Here is a 20,164-nt window from a genome sequence, read left to right on the forward strand (position 1 = left end):
TGGGGAGCACTGGTGCCCTGCAGGGGCTGGTCTGTGCCGGCATGGTGAGGGTTCAAGCCACCCTTTTATCAAAGCCCATGATGAAAATTGTCTTTGGAGGAGTGTTTCTTGTGCCTCCAGAGCCCCATTAGCAGCCTGCATGATGCCAAGCTCCAGTGCCAGGGCAAAGGCTGTCATGGAATGGTCTCCCTCCAGTGCCAGGCCCGGAGCTGGCACACCATGTTTGCAGGGCCAGGATCTGACCATGGATCCGCATCTCCACCGTTTGTTTTTCCACTCTCTGGCCAGCCAACATCCGCAGCAGAGCCAGGCACAGCCAGGCAGCAGATAAGCCAGCAGCACGGGCTACACCATCCCAAACCCAGCCCTGAGTGTGCCTCTGGGAGCCAGGGAAGTGGGTGATGTGGCCCGAGGGAAGAGGCAGCAGAGCTCTGGGTAATAAGCAGAGCTCCCAGGCACCTCCCCAAACCCCAAACTTTGCAGGAAGGAATAAAAAAAGGCAGCCCAAGTCATGGCAGGATGATTTCTATGGGTGATGGCAGGGGGTCCTCGCTTTTTCATCTGCGTGACCCCGAGGAGGAGAGTTATTTTAAAGGCAAACAAGGAGACCTAAACAATGCCAAGATGTTGACACCAGTGGCTCCAGAGGTTTTATTTATTGCCTGTTGGTAACCGTCAGGATGCGCCGGGGGCTGGTGACAGACGAAACGAGGCAGAGGGACACAAAGTGAAACAACTGGGACATGTGTAATTTTTCCTTCCTGCTCACTCCCTGCCCTCGCTGGTGACATCACCCACAATGTCAGTTTTTCACTTCTTGGCGATGTTTTCCAATTTTTCCCTCCCATTCCCAGGGCAGGAGCCCCTCCTGCAGGCTGGCGTCCCTTGGTCTCCTCATGGCAGAGGCGGCATCTGCCCAGCCCTGTGGGACAGAGGAAATTCCTTCCCTCCAGGTCTTTGCACCCACAGAGAAACCAGCACCCTGTGCAGGTCCCAGGCTTGCAGACCCACATCCAGGGGATCCATGCAATATTTAGCCATTCTTCTCCCTGTTGCCACTTTGAAATCCTTCCCTGGGGGATCCACGTCCCTTTGTACCCTCCATCGCATGGTGAAGAGGAGCATTTGCCCCAGCAGATGTGAACAAAAACCATGGGAAAGTTTGGATCTTCCCAGCTCAGGGTACATCCTCAGTCCTGCTCCCACAGCCTCCTGGTGGCACAGCCCAGCTCAGCCCACACAGTTTGTCACAGGAATGTTTGGGGTGGCAGGGTTGGAGGACATCAGACACAAAACTGAGGTCTGGGAGAACCGGACCCTGCAGCTGACCAGAGGCTCTCCCCAGGGCAGGCACTGTCCCACCCCTCCTAGCTCCAGCCTTGGGCTCTGTGCCAACAGCAGCTCTGTCACCTTCAGAGAACAACCTTTACTTCTCTTTCCCAAACCTTTCTCAGCCCCCTTGGAGCTCCCTCCCCTTCCAAGGCATGGGGTGTATTTGCTCTCCTGCAGGTCTGGTGGCTTGTGGACAACTATTCTGTTTACTGCTGTTGTACAGCTGCCTCAGAGCTATCAATTGCCTTTGTTCAAAGGTTGCCTGCCCAGATGATTTTACAACGTGGCTACAATGATTTGCTCCATTTTGCACTTTAAACTGATGCCACAGTGATTTCTACCATGTCAGCGAGCGAGTAATGAAGCACTTGAGCCTATAAACACATGTTGTTCTTGTTTATGGTCATATTAATAGCACAATAAAATCATTGCTCACCCAAGCAGTTGCTTTAAAAAAAAAATAGTTTGTTTCTTTGAGGTTTCTGCATGGAAAATGGAAAGTTGTGGTTTCATGTCTGCCGGACCCCCAAAGCCCCAGACTCTCTAATGGGGTGTCATTTATGCTGCAGCACAGAACCATCATTTTTCCCGTGCTGCACACAGAGATGTTCAGCACAACTTGTGTGGCAGCTCAGCTGCTGCCTGAGCTCTGCCTGAACTGCAGATACCACCCAGCTGGTGAGGGGTTTGAGTGCTCCTTGCCCAAGTGTTCCTGGGGACACACAGCCCCCAGGAGAAGCTGGGCACCAGGTCTCTGGTTTGGCTCTTTGTGCCAGCCAGGGACATCCCCACCATGGGTATGAGGGATGGGGGCATCAAACTGCCTCTCCTTGGTCCTGTGGCTGAAAAGTGTGAAGCGTTATTGGATCCAAGAGATTTCTCCTGGGAAGAAGGTGGGAGCCAGGTACAGCGGTGCTTTAGGGGGTGAAGGGGTGTAGGGCTCTGTTGCTGGTTTTTATCTCTCTGGAAGTGATTGGTGATACACAGGTAAATTTAGTGTTCCTTCCCACTCCCAGTCCACTGCTTCACTGCTCCTCTCCAATGTTTTGGGGTTTTTTTTGCCAAGTTGGTGTCGTGTGCCAGCCAGGAAAAAAACTCACGTTGCTTTCCAGGTCAATGTGCTGCAGTAATTAAATATCCAGGCTATTTACTCGTGCAGCAGCTAAAGCAGAGCTGAATATTCAATCTCACCATTGTATGCATAGAAGAAGAAAACAAACAACACCAGTCCTTTCATCACATCAGGTGGTCCTTCCTGGAGAAAGCTTTGTGGCCAGGGGTTGGTAGGAGGTGGTGTCCCCAAGAATTTCTTCTGTTCTGTATCAAATTTACATAGAATACACTTAATGAGGAGCAATAACACCTTCTGCAAAGTGATTTTATTTCAAAGAAGTTCCTCCTCAAAGGGAAGCTTGTTGGGCAGCACATTCCAGAAAGGCTCCTGTTAAAGGGAGTTTTGCCCATCCAGCTGTCTTCTCTGAAAAACAGCAATTCCATGTTCCAGTAAAACTTCTACCCAATAGCACCATCACAGGAACGAGTCAGGGATACAGCAGGTGCTAAGAAGAAGGATGGGGAGAAGTTTTGGGCAGTTTTTATGGTCAAACTTGGCAAAAAAGCATCTTCACCTACAGTTTTCTGATGCCCTAGGACTGCTGGTGTTTGCCAGCCTTTTCCCCTGTTGGTGCAGGCTCTCCTTAGCATCATTAGGAAATGCATTAATATTGGAATTTCAAAAAGGATTTTATGGCAAGCATTTCCACAGCAGTGTTAAATGTGGCCAACAGCAGACCTTGGTTATTGTGCTGGTTGAAGATGTTGGAGGCTGAGCTGCTTCCAGGGCCAATTTCTCAGCTGGTGCAAGGTAATACTGCTCAGCAACCCTTCCATAAAAGCAATTAACCTCAAAAAGGGGATGCCATTTGCATTTCCTGATGATCTAGAAGAAAACAGGAGGAAGCAGGAAAATTTTATCATTCAAGTAGAAGGTTCTGTCTTGGTTTGAGTGCAAAACCAGTTGTTTCATGCCTGGGAAAGCTTTGGAAGCTCTTGTATTGGGAATGAGTGCAAATAAGCACACATGGGGGGACAGCTGGATTGAAAACAGCAAAGTTAGATGCTTCTTATTATTTTTTTTCCTCCAAACCAAGCAAATGGCTCCAAGCAAATGCTGGTAGAAACTTTCAGCCCTTGCTCCAGTTTCACCTGTGCTCACATTTCCCCTCCCATGGGACTGACCCTTCTGTGGTACCACCTGAGAGACTTTTGGGAGGAAAAGAGAAGAGGGCACAGACAGGACATGGAGCAGGGCCCTTGTGTCACTGTTATTGCAGGTGCTGGTGTCATTCCTGCCCTCTGTTCACTCCTTGCTCGCAGTAAAGAGCAGCTCCAGCTCATGGAATGAATGGAAATGATGGGAATTCAGCCCCAGGAGCCCACTGTGACACCAAATGGGGGGTGTTGAAGCTCCTCTTAGTGCTGTGGCCTCAGCCAGAGGGAGAGGCCTCGCTGCTGGAGACCCCACCCCTCCTGCATGAGCAGGACTGAGGTGAGTGCCAGGGTGGAATGGGTGTTAATCATTTACCCCCGGAGGCTGTAACAGACACTGTGTGTGTGTCTGGAGGGATCTGCAACGGGAATGCTCAGCAGGGAAGCTGCTGCTGCTCAAAGGGCGCCAGAGTGGCCTTTTGGGGAGGCAGTTGATTCAGATCCACCTTTGTTTGCTTTGTGGGAGCACCTTTCCTGTGCTGTGGGTGCTCTGTCACTGCATGGGGGCTGCAGGGTGATTGCCACTCCTGAGCCTGGCCTTGACATCTTTCCTCCCTGATTAATGATGTCACAGCACCAAACAGGAGCAGGGCAAGGTGATAGGTACTGGTGAGTCAGGAGTGAGGGTGGTGTTTGAGCCTCACTCCATGGCAATGGCTTTGGAAGCACTGTAAGCTGGCTTTTCTGCTGTGCTAAGGCATTTTTAACAAACTAGGTCATCATGGATATAATATGTATGTATTTCTTATTAAATAATGCAGATATAACAACAAGCCAAGCTTTGGGATTGAGTTGGCACCCAGGTGCAGCTGAACATGTTGCCATCACCTTCCTTCAGGAGGCAAAAATGATAAATACAGACTGTCATTCCTCCATCTCTACATTGACCCCAGCCAACAGCAACCCAGAACTTCCTGTCTTCAGTTGGGTTTCTTCAGTTCATGCCCAAAACCAGGGTTTGCCCCTGAGGAAACCCTTCCTTCTGAGGTGCCAGAAGGATCTTGGAGCTCCATGGGAGTCTGTAGAAAGCCCATGATAAAAAAACAAACAGTGCAGGGGCATGACATCATTCCTGAGTGTGTTTCTCTCTTGGTTCATTGCAGAGCTTGCTCCTAAATCCAACCTTGCATCCACAGGAAAGGGTCTGTGAGCAGGAGCCTGGTGCCAGCTCTGTCCTGTGCTCTGCACTCAGGGTGGATGCAGTGTCTGTGGGTCACAGCACAGTCCCAACACATGAAAGATCCCTCACCTTCTCTGGAAGGAGGCTGAGGACCCAGCAAAGCTGTTCCAGAAGCATCTCTCCCAGAAGGAGAGTTGGTCCCATCAGTATTCCTGCAGCAGGCTTTGATAAGTGCCCAGGAGTGATTGACAGTGCCTTGAGCTTTACTTTTAAATCATGCAGCTTTGCCTCATATTAACACACGGCTAGAGAGGATTTAGCAATTTAAAATATTAATAATGGGTAGCTCATTTCTGAGCAGACAGTTTTAATCACAGCGCTCCTCCTTGGATGGGCTGTGCTCTGAGGTCCCTGACTCTGACCTTGCCCTCCCCTCCTGGCAGGAATGCAGAGCTGTGGCCTCGTGTTCCCCCCTTTCCCTGCTCTCTGGGGTGCCCTGGGCACCCCCATTTCAGGGGCAGTGGCACCTTTGTGGTGCTAATGGCACCAAACCTGGGGAGAGAAGAGCCACAGCTGCCCCATCCCCTCGAGGTGGCCAAGCTGGGAGAGCAGCAGCACCCTGGGGTTCTCCTGGGTGCTGGACCTGCCCTTGTTTCCTACCCCTGGAAATTTCAGACATATCTAAACCAAAGTGCAGACAGGACTTGTATAAAGCACTGATTTACAGCATTTTGGGACAGCCAGGGCAGACTGGAGGCACCACGAGCTGCCTTGAGGTGTTGACACCTTTTCCTCAGGAGCTCCAGCTTTCAGAGGATCTCTGCTCACACTAAAAGTTTTCTTCAACTTTTTGAAGCCTATGGTTGCTCTGAAACACAGATACCTCTTCACTTTCCTTGGCTTGCTTTGCCTTTGTGGCTTGGTTAGTGCCCCACCAATCCTTTTGGCCACAGTGGTGTCAGTGAGGCTTGGAACACAACCACAAAATCAGACACATCTGGAGAAAGCTGAGCGAGGTCACTGCAGATGGAGCTGGTTTTGGTTTTTAAAGGCAGCCTGGATAAATGGCAACCAAACCCACTTCCACTTGCAAGAGGCAAAAGCCAAAAATAAAACCACAACAGCATCCACAATTTCTAAAATAGCTGGCTTCCACTCCTGTAATTAAATTTAGTTTAGATTTTTCAAAGAGCAACTGGCTAAAGATCAGTCCCTAACTCATGGCAAATTGGTTTGGATAAAACAGAAATCTACTTACCTCTTAATCAGAAAACAAATCCAAACAAAACCAGAATCTGATCTGAGGTTTATAAGCTTTTTTAAAACTCAGTATTTAAGTGCCTCTGAATTTCTCACTGAAACCCAAAACTAGGAGAAAAAAAAAAAAAAAAAGTCAGGGAGAAATAAATTCCTGTGATTTCTCAATCTTGCCCAGAAGCAGGAAATCTGGGGACTTCCTCAGAAGATTTCCTGGGAGACTGACATGCTTTTCATTATCACTGATGCCTTTTATTGAAGTGCACAATTGCTGTGCAGAAAACACAAGGCAAAGGTTTAGGTTATTTCTCCTCCTGAGCCAGGCTGCCCAAATGTGGCAGCTCATGGAGCACGTTCTGCTCCTGCTGATTGCCAGCTCAGGCCTAGGCCTCGGTGTGGAGCGTATCCTTGGAGTGGAGCCTTATCTCAGGAGCTTCCTGAGTCTGCTGAATTGAATGAAAGTCTCACCAGGAAAAGTGGTTTGTTTTGCTTTTAGTTTGTTTTGTAAGAAAGCTGAGAATTTCCCTTCCCAGCCAAGGCTGAACTGACCATAGGGAAGCTCACAAATTTCAGCTTTGGATCATCAGGCGCTCCAGACTCCAAAAGTGCTGAATTCCTCTTTAAAAATTACATCTGTGCATTTTCAGTTCTTCACTGAAATTATTAATTCTGTTCTTATTTGGAAAGAGGCTATGAATATCCTGCCTTGTTGATTTCCTTCCTTTCCCCAGAGAGATTTTTGGTCAAACAGAGGTAAAATGTTTAAGCTCTATCAGACTTTCAAGCTCGGCTCCCCATTTTTAACCCTGTAGTTATGAGGGCACTTTCTGATGTCATCTTCATGTCAGAAGTCATCTGTCACATCCACATTTCACCAGTGCCTGGAGCTGGGATGTCATGAGGCAAAGTGACCTGGAAAAGGTTCAGCAGGAGGTCAGGGGCAGAAATGGCCCTGCTTTCTTGGCTCTGGATTTCGTTGTGGAACTGGGGTAAAACCAATCCATATAACAAAGTTTGGATTGTGTCTGAGAAGTGCAGCCACTGCTAGGGGACAATGGGTTTGTCCTGCTGAGGGACCTGAGCCCACAAACCCATCCCAGAGTGGAGCTGAGCTGCTGTTGAGGAGCCCTGGCCACCCCTGCCAGCACCCAGCTGTATTTCCCCAAAGGCTGGCAAAATCTCCCTAAAAAAGGTCATTTCAGGCTGAAAAAGCAACAAAGCTTCTTCACTTCAGACCAAACAGGGATTTTTTGGGGGTGTGGGGGTATAACCTAAATTTGGAAAACACTTAACAAAGTTGCTTTAACTTAACAACAGCTTTTATTAGATTGCACTTGTCCAATGAGATTAATGGACGTTTTCCTTTGAAACTCTGGGAGTCTTTCCTAGACACTGGGAATAAGTAGGTTCCTTCAAATGTTCTGCTTCCTACAGGATTTACTGGTGAAAGATTTAATACAATTCAGCACAAACATTTTAACCTTTCCATCTAAAATGCTGAATTCAACCGTTTCCTGAATGTGTATAATTTAAAGGCTGGTGTTTTCCTGTGTCATGCTCTCTGAAGCATTTTATGTCGCCTTGCTCCTATTGACTCTTTTAAGAAAACACTGCAGGAGTATACAGTCACTTTCAGATAACTCAGATTGTTTACTTTATGAATGAAGGAGGAAATTGAATACTCAAATAAAGTTATGCATCTAAGTGCCAGGAGCTAACTGCCCTCTTAAATTTGCTTGTCTCCTTGAAAGAGTCTTTAAACACAATTTATGACGTAAAGAGCCTTTCTGGAGTGCTGGGAGGGATCTCCACTGTCTCTGTTATAAATGGATGCTCTCAGCAGCTGCTGGAGTCTGGGACAAATGCTGGGCTTTGAGGAGCTCTTGTGCATCCCATGGATCTGTGTGGGGTGCAAATGAGCAGGGGCTGCTGTTTGGATGGAATTGTCTGGTACAGACTGTGGAAAATAAAGGAAAATCAGGATTTCTAGCATCACGTACCCACGGTCACACTAAACTTTAATATTAGGTTAGGTCTCACCCTTGGGGGAGGTGGTGTGTGAGCAGGGAGGTGGTTTGTGAGCAGTGAGATTTGTTGTCCTGTTTCTCCTGCCCCTGGTTTGGAACAACTTTAACCTGCTTTTTATTTAGGGATATAACTCAAACCAGTTCCAAGTTATCCTTGTCTCCATGGTGTCTTAGCACCCAAGGTAATTGTTTTTTCCTTAAAATAGCTGCCAAACGTGATTGAATTTGCAGCGAATTAAAAAAATAAAGCAATTCCCCGGGGAATTAACCTTGCAGACACCCCCAGCCTGTTTCTCCACCCCTTTCCTTCAAGAGAATTTCTCTCAGGATTTCATTCCACTGCACTAATGAAGTGCTAGAGTAATGGGAATATGATTGACATGTTAAATGTCCTTCCTTGAGCCAGGGTGATTAGAGAAAAATAAACATGGACAGGCACATGTGGCCAGTTTGGCTCTGACAGCTGCAGGCAGGGTTTTGGGGGAGGCTTGGGAGATGCCAGGGCACCAGAAGGACTAAAGTGCAGCCCTCCCAGCAGAGATTTAATGCTTGTAAGCCATCATTTGGCACAGGGTGTTCCGGGTTCACATCCAAGTACAATGCCTTGACATACCCATCCCTTTGTTTACAAAAAGAGGAAAGATTCAGAGTCCCTTTGGGTCCTGTTGGCTAGGGTTTGATGGCAGGATGAGGGAACAAGGTGAATTTCATGGATCCCAGGTGAATGTGGGAGTTTGATGGCCTTAAGCTCCGTTCTCTATGGCAAAGCCTTGACATGCTCAGAGCAGAGACCATGGAAAGCTGCCTCCTCATGTCCAACATCCTTATCCAGAAGCTGGACCAGGGGCCAAACTCTGCTCCACACAATCACATTTGAGCAAAGGGCTGCCCTCACCGTGCACAGAGTGCAGAGATTGCCCCTGAACGGATTATCCAGGCGCCAAAAAGGTGAGGGCCTTGAAACCTGGAGTAATTGAGAAATTCTAGGATAAAGGGCAGGAATGCAAATGAGATTGCCTGCAGAGTGGGGGAAAGGGTGGATTTGGTGGTTGGATTGATGGACAGAGACACTGATTTGCATCCAACCTCCTCTTCAGCCCCTCTGCATCTCCCCAGCATGGAGTTCTCCACATTCCCCACCCTCCTTCATGGTGTAAATTTGTGAAGCTTTTGGGGCATGAAGGAGAGATCTGATGATCTGATTATTCCCATGGCTTGTCCTTCTTGCAGAGCACTTTGTACAAGGGCAGTGACTGGGAAGGAGGCGTCCTAGACCTTCCTCTCCCCTCCCAAAGTCACAAATCCCCATCTGAGGGAGGAGCTGGGGGCTTTAGGCAGGTGACCCTGGCAGAGGTCACTCACAAGGTCCCACCTCTCCCCTGCAGCACCAGCAGGACCTCTATCACACGCTAATATTGGATTATGATCCTGGGACTCCACAATGTCACACTGATAAGGGCCAGGGTTTTTCCCTGTACGAGCCTGTTCCATTTTAACACCTAGGTATGTCAAGTGAAGGGAATATTTTCCCTTCTGCATCAGACTCCAACTTTGCCGAGGTTGGTCACAGGAGAGGGTGTGCAAATGTCAGGGAGGCATTTGCCTGGCAAGGAGAGCAGTTGTGGGGTGTAGGGTGCTGCAGGGCTGTGGGAAGGGAATGGGATAATGTGGATCACGATGTGGTGAGGATAAGTCTGGTTTTCATGACTCATGCTGGCAGAGCTGCCTGGCTCCGTGTTTCAGAGGTTGCTGCAATGTTACCAAGACAGTTAAATCATTAATAGTTGCCAGTTTTCCCAAGCTTATCCAGGCAGTGTTTCTGGAGTGTCTGGTAGACACCTTCACTCTTTTATTTTCTCAGGTTCTACTGAAGCAAGCAGGAGCTTGGTGCAGCTTGTGAGGGTCTCTCAGATCTCCATTTACACCACCCATCAGTGGCTTCAAAATGTGCTCCAAAGGCAGAGAGGGACCGAGAGTTGATGTTGGAAACACTGCACTGCACTGACTGAATGAGAAAGCACTTTTTGCAATCCTAGATAAAAATTTTCACCAGAAAGTGATGATGCAACAGAAATACCCTGGGGACTGAAAAACTTGATGCTGCTTCACTTGAACACAGCCTGCTTGCACAGTCCACCCCCAACCAGGTAATGTTTGAGGAAAGAGAGGTGGGAGTCTTTTGAAGGAGGAAAATACAGTAGCAAAAAGCAAATATTCATTTGTAAACCCCACTGTCTAGGGCTGCTCCCACACAGGCAGAGTGATCACCTCCTCCCTCCTTCCCTCCCTCCAAAACCAAGGGTCCCAGGGGGAGAAGATAAAGTGGTGCTTGAGGAAATGCACCAGCTTCCCTTGGGCTGAGCTCTAATTAATGAATTAAAATGCAGAAATGCATCACAGCTTGTGTTCCCTGGTGGCTTCCTACTGAACAGCCCCTGCAGAACCTCTGCCAGCTCCACGAGCATCCAAGTCAAATGTGCACCAAAATGTCAGAGGGGACAATAGCAACTAAAAATAGGCAAAGACAGGAATTTGCCTATAATATTTTTAACCTTGTAGGATGGCAAAGTTATATATAGCTAATACAGAAAAATGGGTTTTGTTCCTTAAATGAGGAAAACAAAGAGTGTGTCTGTCTAGTTGGGTTCAGCATCAGCTGAATTTCAAACCTGACAACATTTTCTGGTTCTGTACCTGTGTGCACTTCCCCTGGGGCTGTTGTATGGTGTGTGGGGGAACTGGGGAGAAGCATGGATCACACCACAAAGGCACTGAGTGTTAGTGGGGGATTTTATCCCCTGGTCCTGTTTAGCCAAGTAAGGAGGCAGGGCTGGGACTGCAGAGGCAGTTTGGGATTGCAGAGACAGTTTGGGATTGCAGAGACAGTTTGGGATGGCAGAGGCAGTTTGGAACTGTGCTGGTACAGTTGCTGCTGCCTGGTCTCTGGGCAGGGGACCAAGATGTAAGGTGGCTCCTGACATCATCTTTAGCTCTCCAGTCCCTGCTGGAAATGTGCCATCCCTGCTGCTCCTTGGAGGGACAAGGAGACAGGAGCAAGCCAAGGCTGCTGCTCTCTGTGCTGACTCCAGGCTGGGACCCAGCAGTGCCTGTGCCCAGCTCACTGTGAGCATCACCAGGGTGGGAGCCCCTGCCTGAAGAGCTGCTTGGTAAATGCTCAAAAGGGCAGTTTTCCTCACAGCAGAAAGAGATGAATAAACAGGAAATAAGGGGTTGAGCAACTGTTCTTTTTTTTTTTTTTTTTAATGTATGTCTATGACAAACTATGACTTTTAGCAAAGAATGTCTTGATGATAAAGTATTCAGGATTCAGCACCGAATCAAAGAAAACTTTGCCATTTAATTTAATGGGAACATGTTCAAGTCTGTAATCTGCAACTAGAACTCTGCTTTTTTTTCCCCTGCAGATCCCTTTAATCCTTTAGCAATTGTGTATTTTCCAAAGAGGTTTTCTGTATGTCCCCAGGGTATAAAATCACAGTGGGAAAGAAGTGCTGCTCATAACCTGCGAGCAACTACAATCTGCCTCCCACTCTGCTGGTAACACCCAGTGGATATTTGCCTCTCAGAGATTAGAGAAACAAAGCAAGAAGAGAGCAGCGTTCCATTATGGTGGAGCATATAATATTGTGATTATTACTCATGGCCTCTGTCTAATTAATCATTTGGTGTGTTATTTGAAGGCAAACAGGGCCTTTGGTTCATTATCGCTTATACATACACAGAGCTGGAGTCACTTCAGTGCTGTCAGACTTGCTTAATCCCTGCCTGGGTTTTGTACATGTCTGGGTATCTGAATCATGTACATGGCAAATGATCTACTAATATGTTTGCTCCACCAGTTTGTTCATATGGAGCCAAATATATGAAAGCATTCAAACTCCGGAAAGTGCAGATATGGTCCTAATGGACTTGACAAAGGCACCTAATGTTAAAGGTTATGGAAAAAGGGTTGCTGATGAAATGCCTTTTTTTTTTTTCCTTCTTTTCTTTTCAAGTATTTTGTTTGTGTTTCTTTTATTATTTATATTTTATCTTGCTCGGTGTTTAAACGGGGAGGCAGGAAGGGGGATCAAGAAAACTCTGGATTTTATGAAAACAGATTTAGGAGGTGAAACCATCAGTTTAATCTGAAGTAAAGGGTGGTTGCTGATGATGGGTGCTCTGTTATTGGGCTCCTCCCAATAGAGGAGCCATCCCCAGTTACCAGAGTTACTGGGATGCTGCAGTGGTGGAATAAAAGACAATGGCAAAGGTTATGCAGGTGCAGTTATCCTGCCCACCCACCCCATCGGTGCAGTTGCTTCCATCCTGCCTCACTGCAGGGCAGCACTCAGAAAATCTGGCCATGAATTTTAAAATTTAAAGAATCTCTGTATCCTTTCTCCTCACTGCTCATTTGTACGAGAACAGAGCCTGCTTTGAAGCTCTGCACTTGGAAGACTTCACATTAAGACTGTAACATTTTGATTACAAGTGATATAAAATGCAGTTCACTTTATTTCCTAATTAATGACAGTACATAAGGCAACAGTAAACTCAATTGCTTCCAACAGCTTTTTATATTCACTTGGAGGCATTTACAGAAATATGACTCGTGTACCCAGCAAAATCTTCCCTTGACCAGATGTAGAAGGAAAGCAGTTTTATTGGCTCCATGATAATATCACTAAAGAGGAAACAAGCTATAAAAATAATAAAAAAACACAAGCCACACTGAATTTGAGAGTTGCTAAACTGAAAGATACAGAAACAAATACAGAGAAGATAATAAGGCCTTTTACTGATAGTGCTGTCCTGTGTAAATAACGCAGACACTGAATAAGTCCCTCTGCAGTGAGACTCATTAGAAACACGTACATCAGCCCAGAGCAATTACTTTGATGGTTCCCCAGCTGCTTTTCACAATAAATGTCCTCAGACCCACCAAGGCTGGAGTCATTCAGCATGCTGCACATCCTTGCAGATACACAGCCATGCTGAAAACGGGGAACTGCCAAGAGTTCCCGCTCAGGAATCTTGGGCTTGTTGCTCTATAGAGCAGATTTTAGGAGAAGTGCTGGTCCAGGGGAGATGATTGAACAAGGCTATTCAAACAGACAGAGAGTGAGGCACCCATTTCCATAAAGAATGAGCATGGCCAAGGATTATATTGATCCATGGCTGGCCAGCACATAGATCTTGTCTTTTTTTGCATCTGAGGGGTGAGATGCTCCTGAACTGCAATTAAATCCATGAGGATCTGGTCTTTCTAAACATCAAACCTGTTCACAAGTCACTCTAATCGACACTTTTTTTTGCTTGAAATTAGAGATAATGGAGTTCTGCACACATTGGAACTCCAAGAACTCAGCGGTGGGTTTTCAGAGATGGGACTTGCCTTGCAGAGGTATGGCACAAACACCCACACTGCAAACCATCTGTCTCCTGGGGGAGCTGCAAGAAGTCTAGAGAACTGTTTGGCTGAAAGTCAGCAATGAAAGCTAAATTTCCTAAGGTAAATTTTCTTTTTTTTCAATTTTAAATATTTTGCCTGGGGAAGGTCCAATGAAGGAACAAAATAAATGAATATGGGAGACTACAGCCTTTGCAGCATGATAGAAGTGTAATGTAATAACAAACATAAGCTGAAAGCCAGTCAGAGTGAAAATACATGCATTGAGGACACTTCTGTCTTTGTATTTGGTAGTTTGAAGGTAAGGAGGTGAGTAAATTATAAGAAACACTAAAGAAAGCAGAAACACTAAAGCTAACTCTGAGGCATAAAATTTCATGGTTGCATGGGAAAAGGTGAGCAGTGAGAGTCAACAATGAGCAAGCCATCAAATCAATTTGTGTATCACTGTTCCTAAGTGACAATAAGCACTTTCTCTCCTCTTGCTATCACGAGTTTTATCTTCTCTATACAGGTTTTACAGAGGGATGGGTCAAAGCCAGCCCAAAGGCTTTCTCTAGCAGGAGTGCAGTGGCTGAATGTCCAGCTTCTGAAGGAAATTCTTACTTTGTCACAACCATTCTGCTGTGACAAGGAAAGAAGGACACTGCCTTTGGCAAGGCAGGAAAATGGGAACTGGGAAGAATGTAAATATATATAAGGGGGAAAAAAAAGGGAAAGCAAAAAGACATCAAGGATTTCCTGAGATCCCCTTCCCTTGTGAAGGTGCAATCAGAATCAGAACAGGTATTTGCTCCAAAGAGTTAATCTTTATTAACTGCCCCAGAATGCCCTTCAGCTGGTGCACAGCCTGGTTCAAAGGTTTTCCAGAAAAACAACATACCATAAACCAAAGGGCAACACTAATTGGAAGCAGTGTAATTCTGAAGACAGCAATACCTTTTTGTGGGTTAATAACCGGAAATTAAATTTCATGTGTGTTAGCAAAGCCCATCATAAAGCACCAGGTGAATGAGGGGCATGGGCAATAAGGGCAAGGGTTTGGAGCGTGCACAGTCACATCCAGCAGCAACCCCTACTCCGTGGGCACAGCCAATATTCCCAAAGGATTAGTGCTCAGCCTTGAACCCCTGGCTGAAGGAAATGGTTTGCACAATGGGGCTGCTCATTGCTGCTTTGGTGGTGGAGGAAGGAGGGACATGAATTCAGCTGCTCTGCTCCTTGTGCAGTCAGGGCAGCAGCAAAGGGCTGCCGTGATTGTCCCATCCAGAGCTCAGGCTACTGGTGCTGTGAAGGGCCTTGCCATCTGCACTGCACACACAAATGAAAGGCTTGTCTGAACAATTGATGGGGTTTCAATGTTCAGATGTCATGCAATGGAGAGCAGGTACAGGCGCATGCTGGGGTTGGGTTTGCTGCTGATGGCATTGCCTGAAACGGAAACTCAGCTAATATTTGGACTGCAGGGTGTGTGTCTCTTATAAGGAAATGGCTTAATCTGGAAAAGGAGGCAGAAACACAAGGTCAGATCCTCTCTCCTCTGCCCTCATTTCCTCTTCTGGCTGCACTGGCTTCCCCAACACTGCAGAGGAGTCAAGAGATTGATGCCCCAAGACCGGGCTGTCTCTCTCCAAGGATTCCTGCAGTGCAAGCCACCTCCCCAAGCCAGGCTGTGAGGGGTGGGTGCTGGACAGGAGTGCCAGATCACCTTGAGTTCAGTGACATCTTGCAGATAGCACAGCTCTGAGGAGGCGGATCCCTTCCAGAAGCTGTCCTCACATAATAAAGTTGTCTGCCGGTCAAGCCAGGCCAATCACAATTAGTTGGAGATACCCATGGATCATCATCATTCCTGGGGCTCATTTGTGCATAACCAGAGCTGTGGCCTCAGGCAGGTGTTGTGTCTGTGGTGGCAGTTCCTCCACCTGGGCAGTCCCTGCACATCTGTGCTTCTCAACACACTAGAGGAACATTTGCTGCTGTTTGATTTATTTCCAGCTCTTGGTGGTGCAGATGAAGAGTGGGAAACCCTGAAAGACAACATATACCTGGGCAATAGAGAAAGCTTTCCAAGCACATCACGGGCTGCAGAAAAGGATGGTGACAATCCAGTGTCCCTGAGGAGGGACAGCCCTTTGCAGCTCTGAACCACAAAGTCTGCTCACCACAAGCTGCTGCTGCTGCTCAGGGTCTATTTTACATTTCCCTGTCGCTGTGTTTGAGAGACTTTTTGTCTGAAGGCCTCTCTCCCACTGAACCCATCCATCACCAGTGCTGACAGAGGTTCCTGCTGCCCGAAATGGCCAGGAAGACTCGGTGGAGCCAGAACCTCAGGGGTCAAGTCCAGGTTGTCATGTCTGAGCGAGCGCTGCTGCGGATACACGTGGCCCAACGTCATGTTTGGAAGGCAGTGGAGGACCAAGAGGGAGGAGAAGGAAGGATAGGATGTAATCTTTCATCCTGAGAGCATGTGGGATGGGAATATTTCATTTTGCTGCTGCTGATGGTCTGGCTCCAAGGGGGTGGAGGAAGGGAGTCCCCAGCCCAGGCAGGGAGCAGCCACCCTGGCACTGCTCTCCTGCTCTCTATTTCTGGCTGCAGGAAAAATTCAAAGCCAGGGAATGCTGGGGACATCAAACTAAACTCAGTGATGCTTCTTGTGTCATCAAAGAGGAGAAGGTCTGAAGGGACAAATGTTCCATGGGTAGGGCCCAGATCACGCATGTGAGCAGAGGAGGGAGGCTGCAGGCACAGCACTGAAGTGATGCACACAGAATGAGCTCAGGGTACCCCAAAGCTGCTGCCTCCCAGCCCACCTGATGGGTGCACTGGGCTTCCTTCTTCTCCACCATCTTCCTTTTTGCTCCTGCCAGTGCCTCCAGCACCAGTTCAATACCTGCAGCTGATTTTATCCAGAGCTATTGTCCAAAGGTCTCTGCCACACATCCCTCGATACTCCTGCCAGTGTGACCCACGAAATATCCCATCTCTTGCTGGGACTGAATTCTCAGGGGCTACCCCAGCTAATGGGGACAGTGACATGCCACAGTTCACTTCAGCACCCCACTTCATTTCAGACAAACCCCATGAAGTGATCCTTGTTCCACACAATGGTCAGAGATGGGCACCCACCGAGCTTCCCTGGAGCAGGCACATCGGGTACAGTGGTCGTGACCCACTCCCAAATTGCTCTTTACCTGGTCCCATGGCCCTGGCAGAATGCCCTGCTGCCCACAGGGCTGCCTGCTGCCCTGGGAGCAGCCCCAGCCATGCACAGAGCCAGCAGCAAGTTACACTCACATTGTTTCAACACATTTGCTTAATTAGTTTATCAAGAAATGTGTTTGGCCTCGTCTGAGGAAAATGCTGTCTGTCATTCCCAGGCATCCTGCAGGGCCCCGGGGAGCTGACAGATCCTGGCTCCTTCCTATCTCTCCTTAACTCCATTTGCTGGGCCTATTTCCCATTATTTTTTTTTTTCTTTTCATGTAGCACTCCCTCACCATTTTGGGATCAAAGTAATAGATAACAAAATTATGTCTAAAAGAAGACCATGACAGGTAGGGAAACAATGCAAGAACTGGGAAGATTATTTGGGAAAATGTTAAATCAATGAAAGTGCAGGAACTTGAAACTACTTTTTTATCACTCTAGACAAATTCACTGTAGATTGAAAACACTTCATAGAAGTGGCAATGAATGAAAAATTACTAATTGTGCATAAAATATTAATTCTGTGCTTCCCTCCAGGGAGCAAAGGATGCTCCATCAGTGTGGTGTGGCCCAAATGAGAGGTGGGCACATGGGAAGGATATCCCCCAGCCCTGGGCTCAGCTTTGGCAGGACAGGCCCAGGGAAGCTCACCTGTAGAGCTGTACCTTCAGCTATTTATCTGTACCTGGGGTTACTGGGGTGCTGCAGGCAGTCCTGGCTGCTTTAGCAGTTTTGTTGTGATAACAGCTGAGCACTTTTAAGTGATTATTCTTATTCTAATCCTTCCCATGGTTCCTGACGACAGTTTTGGATGTATCTCATGTTGTTTCCTGTGGCTTTATAGCCATCTTCTATCAAATTAAATTAATAACATGGGGGTTTTTTCATGTGTAGAACATAATCCTAGGGTTCTCACTGGTTCTCCTGTCACAGCTGTGGCAAACTGAGTGTCTGTGTGACAGTGAAGCAGTCGGCTCTGGTGGGTAGTAACCTACTGCAGCTGATCTTCTGGTCTTTGGCAGCCAGTTAATTACTGTTTGGCAAAGTCTCCTGGTGTTTTAACTGAGGTTTAATGGGTTTAATGCCCTTTTTCCAGCTTCCCTCATGCCTCAGACCCAGTGAGCTGCTGTCAGCCCTGTGATCCTTGCACAGCAGCCAGCTCATTACCTGACATTGCCACCACCAGAGCAACACTGCTGCTCTGGGCAGGGCTGGGGAAAGAGGGCTCTGAAGAGGGGGAGCTCATAAACCAGTTCTGGTCTTGGTGGGCTTGAGGCAGATATGTCTGTTCTGAAACGATGAGATTTGACTTTTGCAACCTGCAGAATAAAGCAGTACTATGTTTTTAACTCCTGGTAGCCATCCTACTCTGTTAAACTAAAACAAAATAGCTCTGGTGAGGGAGAAAAGAAACTTATTCAGCTCAATGCTTGCAAGAGGAACACAGGATGTGTTTTCAGACTAGTTCTCTCTTCCAGGTATGCTGGCAGCCCAATGCCAGTGTCAAATCCCTGCCTAGCAGTAGTGGGGTGTAGAAAAACCTCTTTAAACGCTTCTGTTAGAGTTTTAATTGCACTGATGGGTGTGCTCTGTGATAATCCAAGTGCAATGGCAGCTCTGTTGCCTTTGTCCAAGCTGAAACCAGTGCTGTGGTCTGTCCCAGGTCAGACAGGGGACACCACAACCCATCCCTGTGGACAGGGCTGTCCTCCCTTTGCTCAGGATGGGACAATTCCCTGCTCCTGGCCGGGCAGGAGCAGCTGCAGCCCCGTTATCACCGTGGGATGGAGCCAGGGCAGGCAGTGCTGGGTGATCCTGCCCAGGCCCGGCCCAGGCACGCAGGGCTGCTCTCCAAAGCCTCCACCAGGGAGGAGCACAGCTCCTGCTGCCAAGGGGACAGCAGTGCCCCCCAGCCTGGGGACAGAGGCCGTGTCAGCGTGACAGCCACTTCAGCAGCCAGTCCAGCAACGCGCCGGGGAAACAAAAGGTGCCTCCGTGCCAGAGGGACTGTCTGCACTCCCACAGGAACACATCAGACGTCTGGCAATTCCTGGGAGCCTTCCTCACTAAAAACACGAGGGAATGGGAGTGATGAGTTGCACAGCAGTGTCCTCTGAAGTTCAAGGCATGCTGGCTAAATATATGTCACATTCCTATAGCTCTTGCCAGGCTGTACAAGCTGCATCCAAAGTCTGCTTTCCTTCTCCCTCAGAGGTCCCTCTAGACCCAAAGCTATCTGAGCCACTTACACCCTGGATTTCTTTTACTTCTCAGGCAAATATAACATCATTTCTTTGACCTATTTCTATGTACTTCTCTCTATATCACAATATCACTTAAACACCAGGCCCTAAGATAAGGGAACCTTGTCTCCATTTGAGCAGTACAAAGCTTGTGTTTTCCTTGTCCAAAATTGCAGAATGGGCATATGGGGGTGGAGAAGCACTGAAGAAACACCAGTTCTCAGTCAAAGACCTTTAGAAAAAAATAAGTTATCATTTGGAGCAAGCTGGCACTTTCACTGTCCAAAAATGGGACAGAAAGTAATAAAATATCACTAAAATTTCCTGTAGATCTGAGACTAATGTGTAGCTCTCTGAGTTACTGAATAATTCTGAATAGAACTCCTCTTTAAGCAGAGGGGCCCAGTTCTCACTAGAAAATAATCAGTGCATGCTGTCCAATCTAATGTCCATGGCAGACTTCCTAGTTTAGTGAAATTTAGACTTGCTTAAATACTATTTAGGCCCTTGCCTAAATTCAGGACATACAAGTAACTCCATTGATGGCTCTGCTGTGGACAATGTTTGAAGGGTAAATGCTGGTGCCCTTCAGGTGACCAGAACTCTCCGCCTGTATCACCAGTTTCTTACTGAATGGCCATGGTCCCCGGTCCTGGAGGGATGGCCTGCGGATATCTAAGCTCACTTCTCTTCTGGAGAGGTTGGTAACGAGTACATGAAAAGCAGATAATTAAAAACACTTCAAAGAACCTACTAATCCAGACTGGGATTGAGAAAGGAGCGTCAGCCTGCCACCACTGCTCTGCTGGAAGGGCTGTTTGTTTCCTCCTGTATTCCAGATTTCCCAAGGCTGTCACGTTGTCAAGCACTGCCATGATCTGTGAGCCTTTATTCCCAGATAAAGATGTGAACTCCCGGCTCTTGTCACAGATAACGGCACAAAGCGTTACAGCGACAGCACAAAGGCTTCAAACTCGGCCCCAAACACGCTGCCATTTGTTACTGTCCTCAGCCTGGGCCAGCCAGGCTCTTCACAGCTGGGAGAGCTGAGCTGGGAGAGCTCATCTCCATGTGCTCAGGCTCCTGAGGGGTTTCCATCCTTCTGTGTTGCTGGGCCAGTGTGTCCGTCCCTGCCATCAGCTGCTGCAGGGCTGCTGAAGGCTGGGTACCACGTGGGGATGTGCAGCCTTGGGGTCCTTCGTGCCAAAATGCCCAAATTCCTCATCTGTGCCCCCACAGGCATCCTTCCTGGCAGCAGGGGCCTCGTCAGTGCTGGCTCTGTACGTGCTGG

Source organism: Agelaius tricolor, unplaced genomic scaffold (assembly GCF_023055355.1).
Source record: "Agelaius tricolor isolate 1412-34295 unplaced genomic scaffold, bAgeTri1.0.p SCAF_23, whole genome shotgun sequence".
In the NCBI taxonomy this organism is placed as follows: domain Eukaryota; kingdom Metazoa; phylum Chordata; class Aves; order Passeriformes; family Icteridae; genus Agelaius; species Agelaius tricolor.